This window comes from Brachycentrus maculatus, unplaced genomic scaffold, assembly GCF_059751285.1.
Source record: "Brachycentrus maculatus isolate JH-2025_06_01 unplaced genomic scaffold, ASM5975128v1 h1tg000113l, whole genome shotgun sequence".
Lineage (NCBI taxonomy): Eukaryota > Metazoa > Arthropoda > Insecta > Trichoptera > Brachycentridae > Brachycentrus > Brachycentrus maculatus.
This window is the reverse complement of record NW_028280866.1, coordinates 539,283-565,268: the sequence shown is the minus strand read 5'-3', so window position 1 is coordinate 565,268 and position 25,986 is coordinate 539,283. Positions and strand designations below refer to the sequence as shown.

At 31.2% G+C, this 25,986-nt stretch overlaps 1 protein-coding gene and 3 non-coding genes across 4 annotated transcripts in view; 2 read left to right on the top strand and 2 right to left on the bottom strand.

Annotated features, from left to right (window-relative positions):
- The window catches only part of LOC148310009 (ras-like GTP-binding protein rhoA), a 184,644-nt gene that overhangs the window by 93,495 nt on the left and 65,163 nt on the right, over positions 1–25,986 (top strand). The window lies entirely within an intron of this gene.
- On the bottom strand, positions 4,835–4,916 carry TRNAS-UGA (transfer RNA serine (anticodon UGA)). The gene has a single exon. It is a non-coding gene; the product is annotated as a tRNA-Ser (tRNA).
- On the top strand, positions 9,613–9,694 carry TRNAS-UGA (transfer RNA serine (anticodon UGA)). Its single transcript has one exon. It is a non-coding gene; the product is annotated as a tRNA-Ser (tRNA).
- TRNAS-UGA (transfer RNA serine (anticodon UGA)) lies at positions 11,210–11,291 on the bottom strand. Its single transcript has one exon. It is a non-coding gene; the product is annotated as a tRNA-Ser (tRNA).

Sequence of the window (25,986 nt, the reverse complement as noted above, 5' to 3'; positions counted from 1 at the left end):
TTCACAAAAAAGGCTCATCCAAAAAGTGTGAAAACTATAGGACAATAGCACTTATCTCTCACACCAGCAAGATAATGCTATATGTTCTAAAAGCACGATTACACAGTTACATTGGATGGCAAATACCAAAGGAACAAGCTGGTTTTGTGAAAGGAAGAGGAACAAGAGAGCAGATCCTCAACATCCGCCAAGTGATCGAAAAAAGCCGAGAGTTCCTGACGCCAACAGTTTTATGCTTTATCGATTACAAAAAAGCTTTCGACTGCGTGAAGTGGGAACATCTGTGGAAAGTACTCATGGAGATGGGAGTCCCATCCCATTTGATAAAACTCATCCATGGACTTTATGCCCAAAGTAAGGCAATCGTAAGAATCAATGGCATAAACACTGCAAGCTTCCCCACTGAGAAAGGTGTAAGACAGGGATGCATACTCTCCCCTGACCTGTTTAACATCTATGGGGAATACATCATGCGCAGGGCTCTCTACGAATGGAATGGAGGAGTGTCCATTGGTGGCGTAAAGCTGTCCAATATACGATATGCGGACGACACAACACTTCTGGCCAAAGACCCAAAAGAGATGGTAGATCTCCTTAAACGAGTAGAGATTGAGAGCAAGGCACTGGGACTAGAGATTAACCAAAGCAAGACCAAGATCATGATCATAGATCGATCTAAGAAGTTTGGTGATCTCGGGAACTCACTGGAAGGTTTAGAGATAATAAACGAGTTCCAGTTCCTTGGATCTCAAATCAGCAATGAAGGAACTTGTGAAGGAGAGATTAGACGTCGTATCGCCATCGCCAAAAGTGCCATGTCTAAGCTAGACAAAATTTGGAAAGACCGGGGTGTGAGTAACAACACCAAGATGAAGCTTGTCAGGAGCTTGGTCCACTCCATTTTTCTCTATGCTGCTGAAACATGGACTATAAAAGCAGCAGAAAGGAGAAAAATTGATGCCTTCGAAATGTGGTGTTGGAGGCGCATGCTCCGAATTCCATGGACAGCTAGACGCACCAATGAGTCCATTCGCCAGGAACTACGCTTGGATGGCTTGTCTCTGGCCAATATCTGTACCCGACGGATTCTCCAGTTCTTTGGACACGTTGCGCGTGGCAACGAGGATAGCCTGGAACGCCTAGTTGTGATCGGTAGCCTGGAGGGAAAGAGAGGGAGAGGAAGATCCCCCACACGATGGACCGATCAAATTAAGGCAGCAGCAGGCACCTCAGTGGTTGGAGCGCTACGTGCAGCGCAGTCAAGGGATAACTGGAGAAGAGTCATTGCTTCTGCAAGGGTCACAACCCTCAGCAATGAGGATTAAGACGGAGAAGAAGAAAGTTAATAATGCTTTTAATATGCAAAAGAAAAAAAATTATCTAAACTAATTTATTTATAATATTTTGCGTTTAATTTGTCTAACTCCATTTTAATTAACATATTAAATTTAAAAATAAATCACTGATTTTTTGAGTCTACTAAACTGTATTCACTGTTAAAAAATGCATTAAAAAAATTGTCGTAATAAGGCGAAATTGTTTCATTCGTTTGAAAATGCTATAACAAGGCGAAACAATTGTCACAAATTTGTTTTTATGTGTTTTTTAACAATAAAATACAATTTCGTAGACTCAAATAATCAATGTTTGATTGTAACATTAATGTTAAAAAAATAACTAATATCTTCATAGCAAAAATAAATCTTTTGCTTATTTTATCCTAAAATATAAATTATTGTGCTATTTTTAAGTTCTTTAAATGATTTTCTTTATTATTTTGTCTAAATTGTTATTTTGCTTTACTAGAAAGGAAATCAATACTATCCTCTCTTTTAAACCAATATTCAAAGGATCTCCGTTATATTATCATAGTCAAAATAGCTGGTAAAATTTTAAATCCTTGTTTATACTAGACTTGCCATCCGTTCCAGGACATTGAACGAAACAATAGAACTGAAGGTTGGAAAATATCCTTTCAGTTGTCTTTTTATCTTTAAAATTATTTCCGACCACAATGCCTTATATATTCTTACGAATCTCTGTCGTAACTTTTATCTCATTTTTAAAAGTAAAAAGAAACTTTAAAAATGCCTAAAAAAATAAAGGTGGATAATTTTAAACCATTATCTTTTAACATGAATATTTGAATTTACCCTAAATGAAATATTTTATATTGGTATCTCAACAAAGATGAAGAAGAATATAAAAGCCTGGGCTATTAAGGCTGGTTTAAGTGATCACTTTATACACGTGTAACAAGATTGACAACCATACTACGCAAGTTGTATGCGTTTCCTCGTACCTGACCACATTCAGGTAATTAAATACTTGACCATGCTGTGTTTAACTCGGTCTTCCTCTGCATCCATTATTACCAACCACATTCAACTTGTAAAATTGTTTAACTGTTCTTTCTTCACTCATTCGATTGACATGCCCTTACCATCTCAACACACCTTTCTTAATTTAACCATTAACACTTATTCTAAAAGAAACATTAAATATTTGTTTTTTATAAAATGTGTTTTTTTTATTTTTCTAGGTAAGTACAACTACCTTCCGTTGATTTTTATAACGACGTAAACGACAATTTACTCTGGATAACGTAAGTACTTAATATTTTATTAAAAAATACTAATATTAGTAAAGTATTTGTGTTCCCTACTTTCAAAATCTGCCAGATCCATGTAAGTCGATTTTCCAAAAAATACAAAATTAACCGGGTAACATCTATGTTTAAAAGATTTGTCTATCTTTCGATAAATATTATGAAATAAATAATATTAACATTTGTTAAGATTTTTTTCAGTATTTAAAAAAAAACACGAGACACAAACCGATAATGACGTCATCTCAATTTTTGACCTATCCCCGCTCTCTGATGGGCTGATATGGGTCAGAAGGCATGTTTCTTTATTTTTTTATTTTTTTTAATTTATTTATTTATTTGGGGTTTTAACAGCTATAACAATACAATATACAATATCAATTAATAAATCTACAGCCAATTACAAAAATCCACCGATAATGTTATTCTTATTATAATTAGTGATGAATGAAAGTAATGTTTGTGGTTGGGGTGAGTGTGTGTGTGTGTGTGTGTGTATGTGTGTGTAAGAGGGTGTGTATGCATGTATCAGTGAGTCGTACATGAGTAGTAAAAATATGGAAAGAGGAGGCAGGAGAGGCTTTGAGAAGAAAAAACAGAACAAAAATATTTTATTAAATATGTTTCATGAAAATAGCGGAGATACAACGTTATTTTTAAGTATTTTTTGCAGGGTTTTCAAGTATTTAAATATTTTAAATAAACCCCCAATTGGCATTCCGATAGAGTATTTATTTTAAAATATTATAAAATTTGCTCTGGCGGATTTTTAAAGTAGGCGACATATTTAATGTACGTAGTTGACGCAAATAAAATGTTTAAGTAACGTCTTTATGAAATTTATTAGGAAGGTCAAACGAAGAAAACAAAATAAACATCGCTTTAAAATCCTCAGAGGATCAAAACTGTACGGAATTCATGGAGTGTGTAATTGAAAGAATGTAATTGAAGCGAGCTTTTGTTGAACAGATCCAATAGGATTTTGTGTCGTTTCTATTTCCTTACAAAGAACAGCACAAACACCCACACTATATATATATATATATATATATATATATATATATATATATATATATATATATATATATATATATATATATATATATATATATATATTTTTATATATATATATATATATATATATATATATATATATATATATATATATATATATATATATATATATATATGTATATATATATATATATATATATATATATATATATATATATATATTTATATATATAAATATATATATATATATATATATATATATATATATATATATATATATATATATATATATACATATATACATTTATATATATACATTTATATATATATATACATTTATATATATATATATATATATATATATATATATATATATATATATATATATATATATATATATATATATATATATATATATGTATTTATATATATATATATATATATATATATATTTATATATATATATATATATATATATATATATATATATATATATATATATATATATATATATATATATATATATATATATATATATATATATATATATATATATATATATATACATATATACATTTATATATATACATTTATATATATATACATTTATATATATATATATATATATATATATATATATATATATATATATATATATATATATATATATATATATATATATATATATATATATATATATATAAATATATATATATTTATATATATATATATATATATATATATATATATATATATATATATATATATATATATATATATATATATATATATATATATATATATATATATATATATATATATATTTATATAAATATACACTATAGTATTCAATTAGTATTACCCTGGACCGGTCCCAGAAGCGCAGGAGTGATCACCTTGCCTTCACGTAAGTACTGATCAAGATAACACTGCGCCAATACGATGCAGTGCCCTATGTACCATTGGGTTAGAATAAGAGGATTATATAATATATATGACACAAAGTGGACACTTTTGACATTACCAATGAAGTTGAATTAAAAATATATGAGATATTTGAAATTTTAGTTTTTTTTTCACAAATCACTTTTTTCCACACTGATGTAAAATTAAATGTTAATATTAGTTTGCATACTAAATGTTTTATGAGCTAACTTAAGAAATAAAATTAAGATAAAACAAAAATAATAAAATTAAAATAACAAAAAAGTTCGCTGAGGACAGGACTCGAACCTGCGCGGGTAGAACCCATTGGATTTCAAGTCCAACTCCTTAACCACTCGGACACCTCAGCTGTTGGAGAATCCGACAGCATAGCTGTTGATATACATAAGTATCCATTTATTGACTCAGATGCTATGATGATTTTTTCATGTGGCTTCTTGGTATGTTAACTGTATAAATTTGGTCACTCCACCAAAAAAATCTTTAATCTATGTACTACGACTATTACTACCGTCACGCCGTTTATCTGCAGGGGTAGGCAGAGAGGATAGAATGCCACACTCTTCTGTCGTGACATACACTCCTAGCTTCCTTCACATCCATATATCTAGTCATGCATGTCCTCCGATTGCGTAGACTTTCGACACACCAGATTTTAGGTTCTGATTGATCTATTCTTGTCACATCTTTTTCGGCCGTCCTCGTTCTGTTCTTCCATTCACTTCTATAATACCACTTTTTTATGTAACTAACTAACTAACCATCACGCCACCTCACCCAACCACTTGGTCACCTCAGCTTTAGAAAATAGCTCAATAAAATCTGTTTTCTATCGGCTAGTTATACCAAATTTGTTTAAAATATCTGTCGTTAACACGCGTTTTCTCATATTATCAACAAAACACTATTTGGTACCTATTTCAGCCGTGAATTATCAAAAATAAATGTTACAATAAGTAGAAAACAAATTATTTATTGACATCTCATCAAAGATGAAGAAGAATATGGAAGATTGGGCATTTACGGGGCTGACGACCGTCATAGGCTGGTTTAAGTGATTAATTTATACACGTGTAACATTCACCAATTCTACCCATTATTTACAACCACACTACTCAAGTTCTATACATATGAACCAATTTTGAAACATTATTCTTGAATCACTAGAACTTCACTAGAGACATCTATTGGTGAGATGTAAAGAAGCTTTTTACTAAGCAGAAACTCTTATATTGGTATGTGAGGTCCGAATCCTGGATTATAATCACACACATGAGAAACGCCAGAAAATATCATTTTCATTTTTATTATTTGAGCTTATAATTTGACCAGATAATTTATTTACAACATTTTGAGTGTGTCCAAGTACTTGTTCACAAAATCTAGATTATCTTCAATTACAGGAGTTATTTTCATATTATTTTTTGACATCAACAAGTATTTGGACACACTCAAAATGTTGTATTTAAACATAATTTCTATCTTCATAATACATCGATTTAATGAAAAATAAAATAATGTAAATAGAACCCACTCCCCAGAGAAATTCGGTCATCAATTTTTGTACTACCGGAAAGGTTAATTTAATAATAATTTTTTAATTACATAAAAAGGAATATCCCGCTTTAAAGTTTAATCTGCAGGTAGGATAGTAAGGATAGGTAATGTAAATGTGAAAAAATACACCACTAACACCTAAGCCAATGCAAAATAAATCTTTCTTGAATTCGTTTTGCCCGTGACGCTAGGTTCGTAGTCGAGCGTCTACCCAACTACGCCACGGCACCTGCTTAAATAAATTTAACTTATTTCTATTAAAGATGTATCTGTTTTCCCATTACTGTTACCCTTACGTGTATATTCAGTAAGTGCTTTCTAGATATTAATAATAATGTTATGTAAATCTTAGTATGTAATATGTTTTGGTGATGAAAAGTAAACAAACACATCATATGTATATTGAACATTTGATATTAGTAACAGACAATTGTAATATACAAATAAGGATAATATAACATATTTCACCATAACATAAACAATGCTTTTACCTCAGACAAATGTGTGTGGGAACGATGTTTGATAGATGTTCAAATGATGAAATAAGGAATGAATGCAATATTCTCAATATTATTAATATTTAAAGCATTTACTTTGTGGTTATTCATTTTTACTTATTTTTTTTTAAATGTTAATAAAATTACACGTTTAACCTCGGCGCGTAACGCATGTCTGTATTGAAAACTATAGTGCATGTTGGTCTTCGGGTCGACAAAAAACTTCATAGAACTTCCAAGAATTTGAGTAGTGTGGTTGTCAATAATGGGTAGAATTGGTGAATGTTACACGTGTGTAAAGTGATCACTTAAAACAGCCTATGACGGTCGTCAGCCCCGTAAATGCCCAGACTTCCATATTCTTCTTCATCTTTGATGAGATGTCAAAAAATAATATTTTTAAATAATTTAATAAAAAAACATCTATTCCAAATATTTTTCAATGATGACAAAATTACACACAAATATCACCAGATGTCATTACTATACAAGTAACATCATACTAACTGACAGACGGACTTCGACGTTCATTGACTTCGATATTCCTTAAAGGAAAATTCGCACTGACGTTAATTTACGTCCATACTCCCGGACAGATTAAATAAAAGCTTTCTCAATCCAACATAGATGGCTTTTGTGAACTCATAGCTATAGTGGGTGCAATCATGGGTACAATGGTGAATATTGCACGTGGGTAAAAATGATCACTTAACCAGGCTATGATAGTTCATAAGCCCTCTTATGAGTTCATAATACCCAGAATTCCATATTCTTTATCATGTATGCTGAGATGTTAAAAAATAAGTAAATATATAGGTGTATTTTTCAAGACATCTCACCCTATTTATTGAGCCGTAAGTTATTACCATTTAAAAACTTCCATGAAGAAAATTCCTATTAAACTATCCTCGAACTTTACTGGAACCATAAAGCAGAGATCAAAGTTTTTTTATTTGACCATAAACAGCTTACACTTTGGGAACTACTTGAGTATAATACGGCGTCTGAATACTTGAAGTATTTTTACTACTACTACTACTACTACTACCATCACGCCGTTTCCCCGCAGGGGTAGGCAGAGAAGATGGAACGCCACACTCTTCTGTCCTGAAATACACTCCTCGCCTCCTTCACATCCATACATCTAGTCATACATGCCCTCCGATTACGCAGACTTTTGACACCGCCAGATTTTAGGTTCTGATTGATCTGATTCTGTTTTCCCTCTCACATTCGCCACATATATTTTCTTAGTCATTCTCTCGCTATCCATTCGCTCCACATGTCCATACCACCGCAAAGAGCTCTTCCTAATCTTTTCAATTATTCCTCGTTCAGCCTTACATTCCTTTCTTATATCGTCGTTTTTAATTCTGTCATACAATGATTTTCCACACATTCGTCTGAGGGAGCGCATTCTAACAGCGTTCACTCTGCTTTCATCCTGCTTGAAGTATTTTTTATATCGTTAAATCTAAATTCTGTTTAAATTCAGGGTAATGGTCAGCACGCTCGGCTACTGTCCTGGAGATCCCGGGTTTGATTCCCAGGGGGGGGGGCGAATAAATATCAGTAATTTTTCACTATAATATTTATTCAATATTACCCTTGACTGGTACCTGAAGCGGAGGGCTGATAACCTTTCCTTCATATGTTAATGATCAAGATAGCACTGCGTTTATATGATGCAGTGCCCTATGCACCACTGGGGTGCGTATAAGGGTTTGAAGATGACCTGTCATAGGTTGTTTAAGACTAAGAGCGTTCAAATCAGAATCCGTTCAGCCGCGGTCAGGGCTGCACGTGTGTCCACGCCCGATTTTTTTGAAGATGTTTTTTGGATATTTTTTGTTTGTAAGAATATCTTTGGAAAACAAACATTATTTATTATTTTTTACAAAACCATAGAATTATTTCGAATAAAAAAATTGTTTTCAATGAAAAAATTGTGTTTTAAGAAAAAGATCAATTACCGTAGAACGGGGCTACATGAAATTTGATGTGTTACTTGAGCCCAGTACAAAAAAAAATATTTAGATCGTGGTATCGATCGAAGTATCGTGACAATAGTGTCACCTGCCAGGGAAACAATGAATCATGTCCATACGTTCATTATTGAAGACCAAATACTATTTTTTGTACTGGGCTGAAGTAACACATCAAAGTTCAAGAAGCCCCGTTCTACGGTACGTAAAATGTTATCTGGATTTAGAGAATATTATTATTTTCTAGCATCTCATCAAAGATGAAGAAGAATATGGAAGTCTGGGCATTTACGGGGCTGACGACCGTCATAGGTTGCTTTAAGTGATCACTTTACACACGTGTAACATTCACCAATTCTACCCATTATTGACAACCACACTATTCAAATTCTTGGAAGTTCTATATATATGAACCAATTTAGAAACCTTGTTCTTGAATCACTAGAACTTCACTAGAGACATCTATTGGTGAGATGTAAATAAGCTTTTTATTAAGCAGAAACTCTTATATTAGTATGTGAAGTCCGAATCCTGGATTATAATCACACACATGAGAAACGCCAGAAAATACCATTTTCATTTTTATTATTAAGCTTATAATTTGACCAGATAATTTATTTACAACATTTTGAGTGTGTCCAAATACTTGTTCACAAAATCTGGATTATCTCCAATTACAGGAGTTATTTTCATATTAATATGAAAATAACTCCTGTAATTGGAGATAGTCCAGATTTTGTGAACAAGTATTTGGACACACTCAAAATGTTGTAGGGAATATTAAGTTGCGATTTAACGAATACCGGGCCTTAAGTGCTGTATTTTGGCTTCCGATCTTACCTCCGCAGGCAACAAATGATATTTTAGCATATTTGATACCTGTCACCTAAACAAATACAAATGTTGAAATGTATTCAACTGTATTCTAATAATTATGGTAATGAACACGTCAAAAGTGTATTATTTGATTGAAAGAAAACGTTTTTTTAGGCATGTCATCTCAACGGCTGAGGTGTCCGAGTGGTTAAGGAGTTGGACTTGAAATCCAATGGGTTCTACCCGCGCAGGTTCGAGTCCTGTCCTCAGCGAACTTTTTGTTATTTTTATTTTTAAATATTACATTTTTATTTTATTTCATAAGTTAGCCCATATAACATTTAGTATACTTACAAATAAATATGAACATTTAATTTAACATCATACGTATTTACATATTTTTTACAATAAATATAACATTTCTTTTAAAATCCATTCAGACTCTTTTCATTCTTCATACATTCAGGCATCTCATTTTATTTATGTATTAATTTTAAATCACAAGTTTGTTAAAACTGTCACTAAGAATTGTATAGCTACATAAGGACCGTAGTCCATTTGATCTTCACATTCGTTTGATAATGCCCTAACAAGGCGAAACAATTGTCACAACATTAATTTTTTATGTGTTTTTGTTAATAAAATACAACTTAGTAGACTTAAAATATATGTGTTTGATTTAAAATTAATACATAAATTAAAATTGAGTTCTACAAATTAAACGCCAAATCTCATTTTATATTTTCAAAAACCTTTTTACAAAATACAATTTTACGATGTTTTTTTATGGCAGTCTTATTCTATTCTTATTTCTAGTTACATGAAGTAGGACATAGATGTCGTAAGTAATCAGGTAATTACAAGGTTTATGACACTTCATATGATAGTTTAAGTGATCACTTTACACACGTGTAACATTCACCATTCTAACCATGATTGACCCTTACTATTCGTATTTTTAAACTCCTTCAGACACATCTCATTTATTTCCGATATATATGATGTAAATACAAGAGTTGCAAAATTTTCAGTAGTATGGTTCTCAATCATGAGTAGAAAAGTGAATTTTACACGCTTATAAAGTGATCATTAAACTTGTCTATAACGGATCGTAAACCCTATAAATACCCAAACTTCTATATTCTTCTTCATCTTTTTTGAGATATCATAATGTATAAGTATCATCGTCTGTTTTGTGTGTGTTTATTAATGTCTTATTTTGTATTAATAAATAAACAAGTACGACTTTTTCCTCATTTTTCTGCCACTAACGAGCAAATCTACTTTTACAAAAGTTTTCAATATGCTGGGAAACTTTAATTTTTTAATTGAGCTTATACCAAGCTTTTTCTTTAAGTTCCGGGATAAGTAAAATGGAATTATTGTAGAGCTTTGCATTATTCAGATTTTCGACCTAAGAGATGAGATATCTAACTGCACCACTCTGCGCAGCGTTGAAAAGAAGTTCTTCGTCTATGTCGAGGTATTAATAAAATATCTTGATTTAATTTTTAAAAATCTAGTACAAATATGTCTCTGAGGACAGGACTCGCCACACCACTCTGTCTTTGCAATCATTCTTCGCCTCTTCCACGTTCATGCATCTCCTCATACATACCCGCCGATTATTTTGGCTCCTAACCTGACGGCTTTCGAGTATTAGGCATTTGTAATCGTGCCAAGTTTTTCTCTCGTTGCTAGCTTAAAGAAATAAAATAATATTAATTAAAAACAAAAACAAAAATTATAAATTTAAAAAAAATAAATAAAATTAAAAGAAAAAAGTTCGCTGAGGACAGGACTCGAACCTGCGCGGGTAGAACCCATTGGATTTCAAGTCCAACTCCTTAACCACTCGGACACCTCAGCTGCCGAGAATAGCTAAGTAAAATCAATTTCCCATCGACCAGTTAAGCTAATTTTATTTAAAACATCTGTCGATAAAATTAAACACACGTTTCTGATATAGTAAACAAAACATATCTCTCACTCCATTCAACAAAGTCATATTTCAAAAACCGCCAATTTTCAGTTGTGCGTGTTTTCGGAATGCCCAGAAAATATAGTATAATAGAGAAAATTCAGTTCTTACCTAAAAATATCTGTTGCACAGTAAGAAGTTCAATAAGTGGCTTGATATTTATTTTTATAACATTTTATTATTTTTTTAAACTTTAAAAACGATTTCCTGAAAAATCAAGTTTTTTCATATACTACGTTGTTGAAAGGAGTGAGCGATATATAAAGAAGAATATGGAAATCTGGGCATTTAAAAATAATATGATAAATAACTTCTATAATCGGAGATATCCGGATTTGTGAAAGACCTGTAAATATCCAGACTTCCATATTCTTCCTCATCTATGTTGAAATGTCAACAAAAAAATATCTTATTTGAGTAAGCATCTAGACTCCCCAGTCCTGTTTGATACCTCGTTGTAACTAACATGTTCCGACCGATGAATCCCCAATTTGCGCCTATAGCACCACATCTCAAACGCTTTCAGTCTCCCCATTTTGCCTGCCCGATAGTCCATATTTTGCTTCCATATAACAGTATGCTCCAGACTAGAGATTTAATTAAGGTTTTTCTAATTTTTTAACCTATAGTATTAGATTCTAAAATTTAATATTTTTACAACATTTTGAGTGTTTCCAAATACTTATTGGCAAATCTGGATTATCTCTTATTATTGGAGTTATTTTTCATATCAAAAAATTATATGAAAATTTTAATGATAAAATAATTATAAGAAAAAATTATATGAAAGTATTGTTTTTCATTATTTCTCGACATAACAACATGGATGAAGAAGAATATGTAAATCTGGACATAACAGGGCTTACGACTATCATATGATTGGTTAAGTGATCACTTTATATTGTTTTGAAAAATTTATTATTCTAAGGAATGAGAGATAAAAAATTAAATAAGTTGGCACAGAAAATCAAGGGTGTTGTCTCAACACCTTCCACCCGTTTCAGCGCCCCGCGGCTGCAAGAACTTTTTTAATTTAGACGAGAAGCTTCCACTACTACTACCCATGAAACTTTTTTCACCTAAGGTGATATCTTTAATAAACTTGAAATCAAAGTAGGAAAAGAAAATCATATTACATGCCTTTTTAAATAACTATTTTTTATTTCTTCTTCTTCTTCTTCCTCTTTATTTACAACTATGTCCTGTCACTCTCCGGTCCGCTCCTGGGAGGTGGAAGACCTATAATATATATATAAATATATATTTTTATATATATATATATATATATATATATATATATATATATATATATATATGTGTGTGTATATATATATATATATATATACATATATATATATATATATATATATATATATATATATATATATATATATATATATATATATATATATATATATATATATGTATATCGTTTCAGTAGAAATTCACATCCACACTTTGAGAGGGGCCTAGTTGCCTTGGCCTAGAATCATAATCACGTATTTCCATATGCCGTATAGCTTGCACGTATTAAATTTATGGACGTAAGTGAACTTAAATGGATGTACTTTGTGGACCTTTGGATGTCTTAGCACTAAACCAACCCTTGGGGAGAGAGATAAGGCGGGGATGGAGCATTGTATTGAAAGTAATCTCCTCGAGAAAATAAAACATTGTGTATCAATTCTACGCTTGGTAGCACTGGGATACAATTTATGTATAGAATAGATAGTTTCACGGGATTGTTAATAATCTTATGTAACACACTGTTTTAAGTCTTTTTCAAAACAACTGTTCTTATGAGAAATTACTTTCTCTAACTCTTATTTTCACTCTGTTAGGGCATTTCCATGCGACGAGATGGCAACGTCTATAAAACTATAAATTTCAATTAAATAAGTAAAAAAAATACTTGAATTTGATTAAAACCCGTACAAAAAAAATTATATCCCCTTATCATGAGAGTTATATTTGCTTATTTCTAATTGATATTCTAAAAAAAATAATTTGTTTAAAAAAAAATTCTTACAAAATTTGATTACTTATTTATTTTTTTACAAAAATGTTAATAAAATTAGTATATTACCACTCACCGAGATTTTTACGTCTACCGGTTTCAAAAAATCTCGGTGAGTGGTTATATACTAATTTTATTAACATTTTTGTAAAAAAATAAATAAGTAAAAATGGCTAACCACAAAGTAAATGCTTTAAATGTTAATAATATTGAGAATAATACTTATTTACTTATTTGTCGCAAAAACTTCTGAATCTTTTTGAAAAAAAAATCAAATCATCTCAACACACCTTTCTTAATTTTGTCGATAAAACTAACTAACTAACTAACCATCACGCCGCTTACCCGCAGGGGTAGGCAGAGAGAATCGAACGCCACACCACTCTGTCTTCGCAAACATTCTTCGCCTCTTCTACATTCATGCATCTCCTCATATATATCCGACGATTATAACGACTCCTGACCCGGCCGCTTTCAAGTAAAAAATCCATTCTGTCTTCCTTTACAATATGTAAAGACAAGGAAACAGTGGTAAATACCACTATTTCCTTGTCTTTACATATTGTCTATGTTTCCACTGGAAGAAAAACAGTTCCTACCCCTCTTCATCCTTCAACGTCCCGAGGAAACAACTTTAAATTTAGACTTAGCTTCTCATACGGTGTTTGAAAATTATACATAATGCATCGAAACACGTGTCGCAATAGATTTAGAGAAATTGTGGTATTTACCAAGTAAAGCATATAAAGATAAATATTACCACAAAGTAACTGCCGACTCAATTAATGAGATAATACTTAACACTCTCCTTATCATTCATCGTTCACTTTGTGTAAAACCATTTTTATAAACATTGATTCGTGACTACCGGTTTCGGAATAATCATTCCATCATCAGGTCATTTAAGTAAAATTATTACGGTTTTATATTTATACAAAAATAAAATTTTGGAAAAAAATTCTAAATTTTATTTTGTACAAATGTCGAACCATAATAATTTTATTTTAATGACCTGATGATGGAATGATTGTTCCAAAATCGGTAGTCACGAATTAGTTGTATATTAAAGTGGTATTACACAATGTGAAGGATGAATGATAAAGAGAGTGTTATATTACCATACCACAAAATTAACAATGCTTTTAATATACAAAAATAGATAAAACTTATTCTCAGTCTTGAATTCTTTCCTTATATCACTATTCGAACTTGTATCATATAACGTTTTTCCACATATTTGTCTTTTTTTCTCTAAAATGAATATTAAAATAACTTGTTCAAACTTCTGTGAGCTTTACTCGAGAATCGGACCCCGGCGATATGAGTCAGTCTACGCTAATTCTACAAGACTGGGGCGCTGTTGGCGCTCCGGGAAGATGGGGGCGCCAAGGCCGCGCGCCAGGTGTGCCTCGCGACAGCGCGCCCCCTCCCCCGGAACGGAGACTTAATTAAAATATATTACCACCAACAGAAAAATAAATAAACCAGAGGACTTGTTTCAGACTCGAAGGATTACACGGAAACGTTCCTCAGGTTTTATTTAACATGCAAACAAGTTTCACTCTTTTCTTTAAAAAAATTAAATTATAACTAAAAAAGTAACTATCACGCCGTTTTTTCGCAGAGGTAGGCAGATATGATAGAACGCCATACCAATATATCTTTTTTTTGTAGAATAGAATCATATATTTATTCTTATTTATTTTTTTACAAAAATGTTTATAAAATTAGTATATAACCACTCACCGAGATTTTTACGTCTACCGGTTTCGAGACGTACCCGTCTCTTCGTCAGGACAATCACTAACACAGCATGCAAACAATACTACCCTTCACCACCATAGCACCATTTACACACTCAAAACTACACAAAATGTCTAACACATGCGAGGTTAAACGTGCAACATGCACGTTTAACCTCGGCTCGTAACGCATGTCTGTATTGAAAACTATAGTGCATGTTGGTCTTCGGGTCGACCAAAAATCGACCATAAATATATGATTCTATTCTACAAAAAAAGATATATTGGTATGGCGTTCTATTATATCTGCCTACCTCTGCGAAAAAACGGCGTGATGGTTAGTTTTTTAGTTATAATTTCATTTTTTTAAAGAAAATAGTGAAACTTGTTTGCATGTTAAATAAAACCCGAGGAACGTTACCGTGTAATCCTTCGAGTACTTACAAAGTAAATGCTTTAAATATTAATAATATTGAGAATATTATATATTTATTCAATACAGTATCGATTGAAAATAATAGGACAGAGTTGAATGGATAATTTGGAGTAGTTTAAATATAACAATACTGAATTCTGTAAATGACATATTTTTTGTTGCCATAAAGTATTTTTCACTTTTCTGTGAGTCTCCGTAAGAGTAAATTATACTCTTAAGGTCATCCATTTTTTATAAACACAACTCAAGAAGAAGGCCAGATACTTGAAGAAAACAATATTGACCAATCAGATGAAGTTTTTTTCTTATTAACATAAATTGTATACATTTATCTAAATCACAATTTTAAACATATTTAAAAAAAATTGCAAACAATAATTATAATAATTTTTATTTATTAATATACTGGCATTTTTGTAAGATATTAATTTTAATTACTTACTCAGACTTGAATTGTGATATAAAAATCTTTGTCTCTTCTTTATTCATACATCTCCTCATACATACCGGTCGATTTTTTCGACTCCTGACCCGTCCGCGACTTGTGTAAATTGACAGCCTATGACACGTTATAAGCCCTGTAAATACCCAGACTTCCATATTCTTCTTGATATGTCATAAAATGTTAAATGATCTATGTTAGAATTGACAAGTTAGTGCGTTAATAAAATATAATATATATAAATTTGAAGCACTAACTTTGTGATTTTCCATTTCATAATTCAAATGTTATTTCGTTTTAAAATCACTACAAATATTTAATTATAATGTCTACCGGTTTCGAAGGTAACCGCTTATTAAGTATTAATCAGTCTTGATAAAGAAGCGGTTAGTTTTGAAATCGGTAGACATTATAATTAAGTTATAATAAAATATTTATAGTGATTTCAAAACAAATTTACATTTTAATTATAAAATATGATAGTTTGAATTTGAACGATGATAAAGAAATCAAATAAACTGAATTGCACACTGAAGAGAAGGCAAATGAAATTGGGACCAGCAGTGAAGTTATAGGTAGATAGATAGGTAGGAACAAAGACGAGTGTTTATGAGGTGATTTAGAATAAATGGAAAGGTAGTAATGTTTCAGACGTTTCCTGAAAAGTTAATAAAGGGAGGCACCTTTCAGGGATGGATCATTTCAAAGTCTAGCAGCTTGCACTGAAAAGGAATTACCAAAGGATGACGTGTTATGAAGAGGAATGCAAAGTGTTTTGTCGCAATGAGAGAAGGGTGACATGCACATTCAGAAAAGAGAAAAGCAATTTGTTCTCGGCAACAACCGAATTCATGTAATAAATACGACAATCTTATTTACTGGACTAGAGTTTCCTCTGTATATGGTAAATCCAAAATCTATTTTAATAATTAAAATTTAAGTTTTACTTGTTAAATACCACTATTTCTAAAAATCTTTTGTGATACGTGTTTCGATGCATTCCGCATCATTTTCAAATACCGCACCAATTAAAACATAATTAAATTAAAAATTGATAGATATGACGTAAAGTGACTGCCGAATCCATTAATAATATTTTTTTAACTTCTTATAGTGTTTATACCTTGTTTATAAACACAAGGAAAATTATAAATAATAGATTTTTACATATTTACGTCAGTGTTTTTAAAGATAAATTGAATAGAAAAAAATTTATATATTTAAAAAAAATTATAAATATATATATCAATTTTTTTTAACATTTCAACATAGATAAAGAAAAATCCGGAAGTATGGGCATTTACAAGGCTTCCGATAGTCACAGGCTTGTTTAAGTGATCGCTTTACATGCGTGTAACATTCACCAATTCTACCCATGTTTGACAACCACACTGCTGATTTTTTTTAACTTCTAGATATATGATCAAACTCGTAATACAGTATGTGCGAGTTCACAATAGCCATCTATGATGGAATGAGGAAAGCTTTATTAAGCAGAGATTTTTTCCATTTGTATCTGAGGTCCGAATCCTGGATTATATTCACATACTTGAGAAACGCTTGAAAATAAAATTATTTTTTTTATTTTTTATTTTATTTTATCACACTTCTTAGTTAACCTATTTAAATCCGTTTGTAATCGATGCCCTGGATACACGTGTTTCTTTAATGGGTGCTCTGAATCAAGCAATAGGTACTAACCAATTCATGATTTAAAATGCTCTTAGCTTAAATTGGTTTCAAGTACCTACCTTTGATAATTAGAACGATAATAATGGTGATATTTCAACCGGATCTCATTCCAAACCCCGATCAATGCATGGTTTCGGTAAATATTAAATTGGTTTTTAATTTAACTTGGTAAATACCACTTTTACACAATAGAAATAGTGGTATTTACCAAGTAATCATATTAAAAATGGATTCATATTAACACAAAGGCTGTCAAATCAATCAATGAAAAGTTCAATTGATATTTTCATTTAATTTTAGAAAAACTTGAATTTATAATGTCGTTTTGTAATGTCCACTATAACTATTTGACCATTACGGCGCTTCACGGCAGGGATAGGCAGAGAGAATGGTCGTAAGTCCTATAAATATCCAGACTTTTATTATTTTTTTTTAGATAATTTTCTCGCATTCATATACAATAACTAATTCACCATCGCACCGCTTCCCCGTAGGGGTAGGCAAAGATAATAGAACGCCACACCACTTTGTCTTTGAAAATATTCACAGAGAAGTATCAGGTTACTCGAGGATTCACTTATATCCTTTTAAAAGAATTTGTTTTTGAAGGTGAAATATTTAGCTTTTTGAAAGCATTGCTTTATTAGCAGTTGAATATGTAAAATAAAGAAATATTAAATAATAAAGTATTTCATTTTTAACAATAGCTCTACATCTTTTTACAACATTTTGAGTGTGTCCAAATACTTGTTCACAAAATCTGGATTAACTCCAATTACAGGAGTTATTTTCACACTATTTTTTGACATCTCATCAAAGATGAAGATAAAAGAGTTTCTGCTTAACAAAAAGCTACTTTTCATCTCACTAATAGATTACTCTAGTGAAGTTCTAATGATTCAAGAACAAAGTTTCGAAATTTGTTAGAACTTCCAACAATTTGAGTAGTGTGATTGTGAATAATGGGTAGAATTGGTGAATATTACACGTGTGTAAAGCGATCACTTAAACCAGCCTATGACGGTCGTCAGCCCCGTAAATGCCCAGATTTTCATATTTTTCTTCATCTTTGATGAGATGTCAAAAAATAATACTAAATATTTTTACCTCAAAATGTCCAATATACTTCTGCCATCTTCAATTACAGGCGCCGACCTGCGCGAATAATATAATACATCTCCCCCAAACCTTTTTACGGCAACCGAGGACAAAGTTTTTATTAGTTCCCGCCATGGTCAATTAAAGTTCTCCGCATATTGCGACGTCGAGAAATGCTTTTTGTAAAACTCGACAAAATGGCGGCCGAGTTGGAGTGTTTCCCGCGAAAATCACCTGGCTGAAAACCCGCCACAGTTGACTGTTATGAACCCCGAAAAACCGTTACAAGAGTGAAGTTGAAATGTCCAGGACTTCGTCCAAATGTATCGTGTTTATTTCGCCTCGAAATATTTTTTTAAATAAAGTTATAATGATTCGATGTATGCGAGTATTTAATGTATGGAAATATGCTTTACATAAAGTTTATACAATTTTTGGTGAGCCCAAATCCTTGTTCACAAATCTGGGTTTCTCTTAGGAGTTATTTTTTTATATTTTGACATTACAACATATGTTAGGTGATGAAGTATCATTCGTATATCTTATAATCCACGCGACGCTTCACGTGTGAGTTCGCATCTGTATTTATTGTACATATCGTAGTCGTACAGGAGAAAGTGACCAACTTACAAAGCGTAAAATGTTCAAGAGGGCCATTTAAGTCATTTTTGCTTGGCAAGAAAATAAATATCAATGCAGTGCTTCATTTTTAACAAGTCTATATATTATACTTCCAAGTTTAAAATGCTTTCGGATTTTTTCAGGACAATATTAAGTTAGTAAGATATCAAATAGTCTTGGTCACTTTCTCCTGTATGACTACTATATGTAAGATCCTAAATAAAAATTCTATATTAATATCCTCTCTAAATACTGAATAAGTGATACATTTATCTTTAAAAGTGCTATTCATAAGTGTATAACGAAAGTGGACAGATCTGAGATCTGATCATTCAGCATCATTCGACCATGTCATATTGGATTGCATAAACAATTTTCTTACATTGTAATTTTGGTGTATATGTGTATTTGTAATTCAACAGACTCTTTATTTTTCCTGAAAAAAATCGTGCAATAAAAGCATCAGTGTGGATTTATCGTTGAATTTCAGTAACTGCAAAATATGAAAAGCTGTGTACCCATTTAAATACCGTATGCATTTAAGCTAGATGAATGCTTTCATGCCTGCATTGTGCTGGGAATATTACCTTAATCTATATTCTCTCCTACCCTCTTTTTTTTAAATTATGGAGGATGCACTCAACATTCTTCGCTGTTGTTATCTTCATTGCATTCAGCTGGCGTTGCATTTCAGTAACATTATGTAAATGAGATGATTCCATTGTATTCAAAGTCCTTCCGTTTCCGTTCAAGGGTCCCCTGATTTTCAAGATGTGAAATAGATACAATACAAAAAAATCTTTTTTGGCCATTTTAAATGTGTTCTTGTACAGGTCAGTAGTTAGAAATAAGAGCAGAGAAAGACAGAGGAAAGAAGGATCCTAAACATATCTGGTATTTCTAAAAATAGTGGTATTTACCGAGTAAAACATTTTTTTGTTTTAATTGGATGAGAATGTAGCAGGTGAGACCAATCAATTAATTTTTTATATACGGAATCTTTTCGTTTTTTTTTTGTACATGAATTTTTGAAAACAATTGTGAACACGCGCAAACGTCAATTGTGAACACGCACATCAAATCCCAAATACGAAAAAATAATGTACATTTTCTACCGTAATCAAAGATTTCTTCAAATATTTCATGCATAACTTTCTACCAAAATTGTTTCTTTAAAGACTTTCGTTCAGGCTTTTGTGCATGCGTAAATAAACACTAAATCTGTCCACTTTTTTAAATAATCAGTGGTTTTAGCGAGTTGGGTGTAATTAAGCAACAGGACTTTGAATAAGGGAGAAGTCTGTCGACTGCATTTATTGTAGAATATAATTCCATTCTATCAGCACGCGTTGGTAGTAGAATCTATGTGTAATAGAATTTTATACAAAAATACGTACAGAACACATAGATTGAATAGAAAAGATGAAGATTTATCAAAAATACAACGTGCTAGCTATGAACCAATGAATTTTATTGAAAAATAATACAACGTACTACTTTTTCATGTTTATTGATAGTAACAATGATTAAAGAAACACTTGTTTTTTACCACTTGAGTTTTATTATAGACTACATGTTTCAGAAGTTAAACTTCCATCATTCAGGTCTGTATAATAAGTTATTATACATACCATACCAAAAAGCAAGTGTTTTCTTTAATCAGTGTAACATATCTTACCACAAAGATAATGCCGAAACAATAAATAAAATATTTATTGGTAGTATTGTTTATTAAATACACTTGTAAATAATAAATGATTTTAACACATTACGTTTTAAAATTTTACTGTTACTTGGTAAATATTCCTAATTTCACATTAAACTTTATTGTGACACGTGTTTCGATGCAGTCAACATCATTTTAAAACATAACTTATCGAAACATTTGATACAGTATTGTTTGGTAATGAATTTTTACCAAATGTACAATAAATTTTGTATCCAAAGATGACATTTTTACCACAAAGTAACTGCCGATTTATAAAAGCGCCTCTTAACTTTGTTGGGAGACGCTGTTTAAAAAAAATCAAATTCGTAAGATTGTGTAATGTAAAGGGGTTTGAAAATGTATAATGGGATACCTGAATGTATGAAGAATAAAAAGTAATTGTAAAAGAAAAACACTTGTTTAATACCACTCAAGGTAAAAAACACGTGTTTTACTTTTACAATGTTATCATGTCTTACCACAAAGTGAATGACGAAACAATAATGAAAATACCTGAAAAAAAATAAAAAGCAATGTTTTGTATACTGCAAGAAGGTGTTAATATATACATGATGTAAATTAAGCCTCCGCCTCCGTAGTATAATGGTCAGCACGCTCGGCTACCGTTCTGGAGGTCTCGGTTTCGATTCCCAAGGGGGGTAAAATAAATATAAGTGATTTTTTCAATGTAATATTTATTCAATATTACCATGGACTTGTACCTGAAGCGGAGGGCTGATCACCTTTCCTTCATGTGTAATCGATCAAGATAACACTGCGTTTATATGACACAGTGCCTTTTACACCATTGGGGTGCGGATAAGGGTTTTATTATTTTATTATTAAATTAAGTGTAAAGCTGGCTTAAAAAATAAATGAAAAATGAGTAATATCCTGAAAAACAATTCTAATTTACACAAAATACACGTCACATTTTAGAAATACCACGTTTTACGAAAACTTTAAAAAAAATAAAATAAAATAAACGTTTCGCGTGAAAGTCTTTCAGATTGGAGTGTCGCATACATAGTTAAAGGGTTTGCCTTTTCATCTCGACCTCTCATTAAAACGTGCCATCCGATCATCCCTCCGCTCGTGTTCAACCCCCACCCTGGCAGGTCGGGACGCGGAAGGGTGTGATGCACTCCGCTAAGTGGATGGAATCACAAGTGCATGCCGAGTTTTACATAATATGGAAATCTGTTGGGAAAACTAATTGTTTCCTCTTTATGCAGTATAAAAATTTCAGTTGAGTGAAAAAACGTGCATTCAATTAACAATGGTGTCATGGGAACAAAATACATATTTCATTAACCTCTAAAAAATTTTTTTTATAAACCTTTTGTACATCGTTCACTTATTTCAACAACGTCATATATCAAAAATCGACAATTTTCAGTTGTGCGTGTTTTCGGAATGCCCAGAAAATGTACTATATTCCAGCAAAAGAGGCATATTTTTAACTTAATATTTACCCGCTACAGGGGAGAAAGTGTTGTTTTTGCATTTTGAAGAAAAGGTATTGCTTAATTATTTTTTTAAATAAACGATATATTTTTTAAATGGAGAAAAATCATTCAGATTTTATCTAAAAATATCTGTTGCACAGTAAAAAGTTCAATTAGAGCTTGATATTTACTTTTAATACATTATATTATATTTTTAAATTTTAAATACGATCTCCTGAAAAATCAAGTTTTTTGATTTATGACGTTGTTGAAAGGAGTGAGCGACATGTTAATTGAGAAAAAAAAATGGTAGAAATATAAAACGAAGAAAAATACTAAAGTATAATTATTTAAGATTAAACAATTAACATTGAATGTTAGTCCCTCTCCAAGCACAAGAGCTCAGTCTCTTTTCGGAGAGGCACAGCGTAACTATTGATAGTATAAGATATGTTATAAGTAAAAATGTGTAGTAAATTAATTACATTGTAATATTTTGTAAAATTAAATAAATAAAGAAATAATAATAAAATCTATTAAAATAAGTATAAGGAGCTTTATATGGAGCACGAATTTTTTAAAATTACTTTTATTAAATCAGACTATGGTATGTTGACCTGTCGTCAAATTATCGCAATTTTGACCGTTTTCCATCGTTCAATAGATCTGTTCACAGCATTTTGAGTGTATCCAAATACTTGTTCACAAATTTGGGTTTTCTAAACTTAGGGGTTATTTTAACATTTTGGACATCTTAACAAAGATGAAGAAGAATATGGAAATCTGGGTTATTTACAAGGCTTACGACCGTCAAAGCCTGGTATAAGTGATCACTTTATACACGTGTAACATTCCCCAACTCTACCCATGATTGACAACCACACTATTTAAATTTTTGTAACTTCTAGATATATTGATTTCAATCGAAACATTTTGTTTGAATTCAGTAGAATTTCACTAGAGAAATCCATGATGATATGAAATAACCTTTTTATTGAGCAGAAACTTTTTCATTTGTCATCCATATTCACCTTAATCCATGCTGAGATGTAAATTTTTTATCAAAAATAACTCCTAGTTGGGAATAATCCAGATTTGTAAACACTAAAAATGTTGCAAATTGTGCTAATTCCTTACACTTTGGTAAAAATAGATTGCTAACATTTCAACCATACATATATACAACGATAATTTTCCATACTAAAATAATTGCTTCATTCAATTGTGTGAATAATCCATAATTCCGCAGAGGTGTAAACGATTATATGGCCAAGGGTTGTAATGAAAAGTGATTCTGGGTCAATAGTCTTTAATTACTTATGCAAACAGTTGGCGCGGCTATTAACCCCCTAGACCTGAATAATTATGGTAAGGGTGGAAAAATACCTTCAATTTCCTCAACTTCAAATCTGATGGCGATACTATTAACATAGCGGAGATGCAAATCTCTATAATACAGAAGCAAAACTTAAATAAAAACTAGAACTAGGACGGTTCGACTGTATGGTGTAACTTTTACTTTTTTTTTTTTTTAATTTAAGTTTTACTTTAAATAAATACCACTATTTCTTAAAATCTATTGTGACATGTGTTTCGATGCATGCCACAATAGATTTTAAGACATTTTCAAACACCGTATATTTACAACTTCTGTAAATTACTTTACATTGTTTGGCAAAAATGTGTTAAAAACTAAAACTAACTAACTTTCCTCAGAGAGAATAGAACGCCACACCAATCTATCTTTGCACACAATTTTCGGCTCTTGCGCAATCATACCCATTCTCAGGAACACTTTCAAATATTTGAAATACTTTATCATTCCAAGTTTTACTCATTCTTCTTCATTCTACTTCTATTACCAACCTAATTCGCTTGATAAAATTCCACACCATATACAAAATTGTGTCTCAAAAGATTTCAAGTCTATTTTTTATTTAAAAAAAAAGACAAATAAATATAACTTTTGAAAAATACAACGTAGACATTGAGCCTAGACTCCAATACAGTAGCCAAACGCATGTACATTACACTACAGAAACGAACGTTATAATATAATTTTTATTTTAATACAATGTCATATATTTTGTTGAAAGTTTCTTCAGAAAATCTTGAATCGAATTTCATCAGTTAAAAAATGCTTCCTTTTTTCTTCAGGAATACAACCATCAATCATCCCTTATGTATAGGTTCGTACTATCAAAATCACATGAAAACATTGTGTATATTTTTCTCTTTTTTCTCTTTCTCCAAAAAAGTAAAGCGACATTTGGAATTGACCAAAGTTGACATAACAAGGACAAAAAGTACGTTACGAATCCTGTAAATAAAGGGTATAAAAATATTATTCCTATTAATTTGATATTTTTGAATTTGGGTGGATACCATATATAGTACCCTTATTTAAGTATATCTAACGACTGTTTCTAAAAAAATAACAACATGACCTTGAAGTTTATCAAATTCCGAAGTCGAAATTCCGAAGCAAGCAGTTTTTTCTTGAATACGATGGATTTATATTATATTATTTTTGTTTTTTTTTTTAAAATTGGGATAGCGTTTTAAATGTATGGAATTTTTAAGGTGTATTTTTATTTTAAAATGATGTTACACCAAAATAACATCGTTAAATCTACAAAGCGACTTCATAGAGCGTAATAGTTAGCTCTTGTGGCTACTATGGTGGAGGTCCCGGGTTCGATTCCCTGGGGGGAGGGAGGGGCCGGTATAAATATAAAAGTTTTTACGCTCTAATATTTCTTTAATATTATCCTGGACTGGTATCTAAAGCGCAAGACTGATCACCTAGCCCTCTTGTAATCAATGGTTAAATATATATTGCAACAATTTGATGCAATGGTTTATGAAGTGATATCAGTGATACAAGTGTTATATTTCAAATTTACCTATTATATTTCTCTTTATATAGAATAATATAACAACTTTGTACTTTTTTCCACATGAATTTTATTTGACCTGCAACCGGCTTTCGTCGTAACCGACATCATCAGACTATAAAATGCAATTCCACCAAGAAATGTCAGTACAAAATTTTAATTTCACTTTTTATTTGGGTTTTATTATCAGCAAGTATTAATTAATATTGTTTTTGTTTTAACCACACTACTGAAATTTTATGAATAAAAATAACTGGTCAAATTTCATGCTACATATAAAATTCAAAATTATGTCGTCAGGCGTTTCCCAGTATGTAAAAATAATCCGGGGTTCGGATCATGCATACAAATAAAATGGTCCCTGCAAAATAAAAGCTTTCTCAATCCAACATAGATGGCTGTTGTGAACTCATGTTCTGTGTCATGAGAATTCATTTACCTCGGAGTTCCGAAAATTTGAGTAGTGTGGTTGTCAATCATGA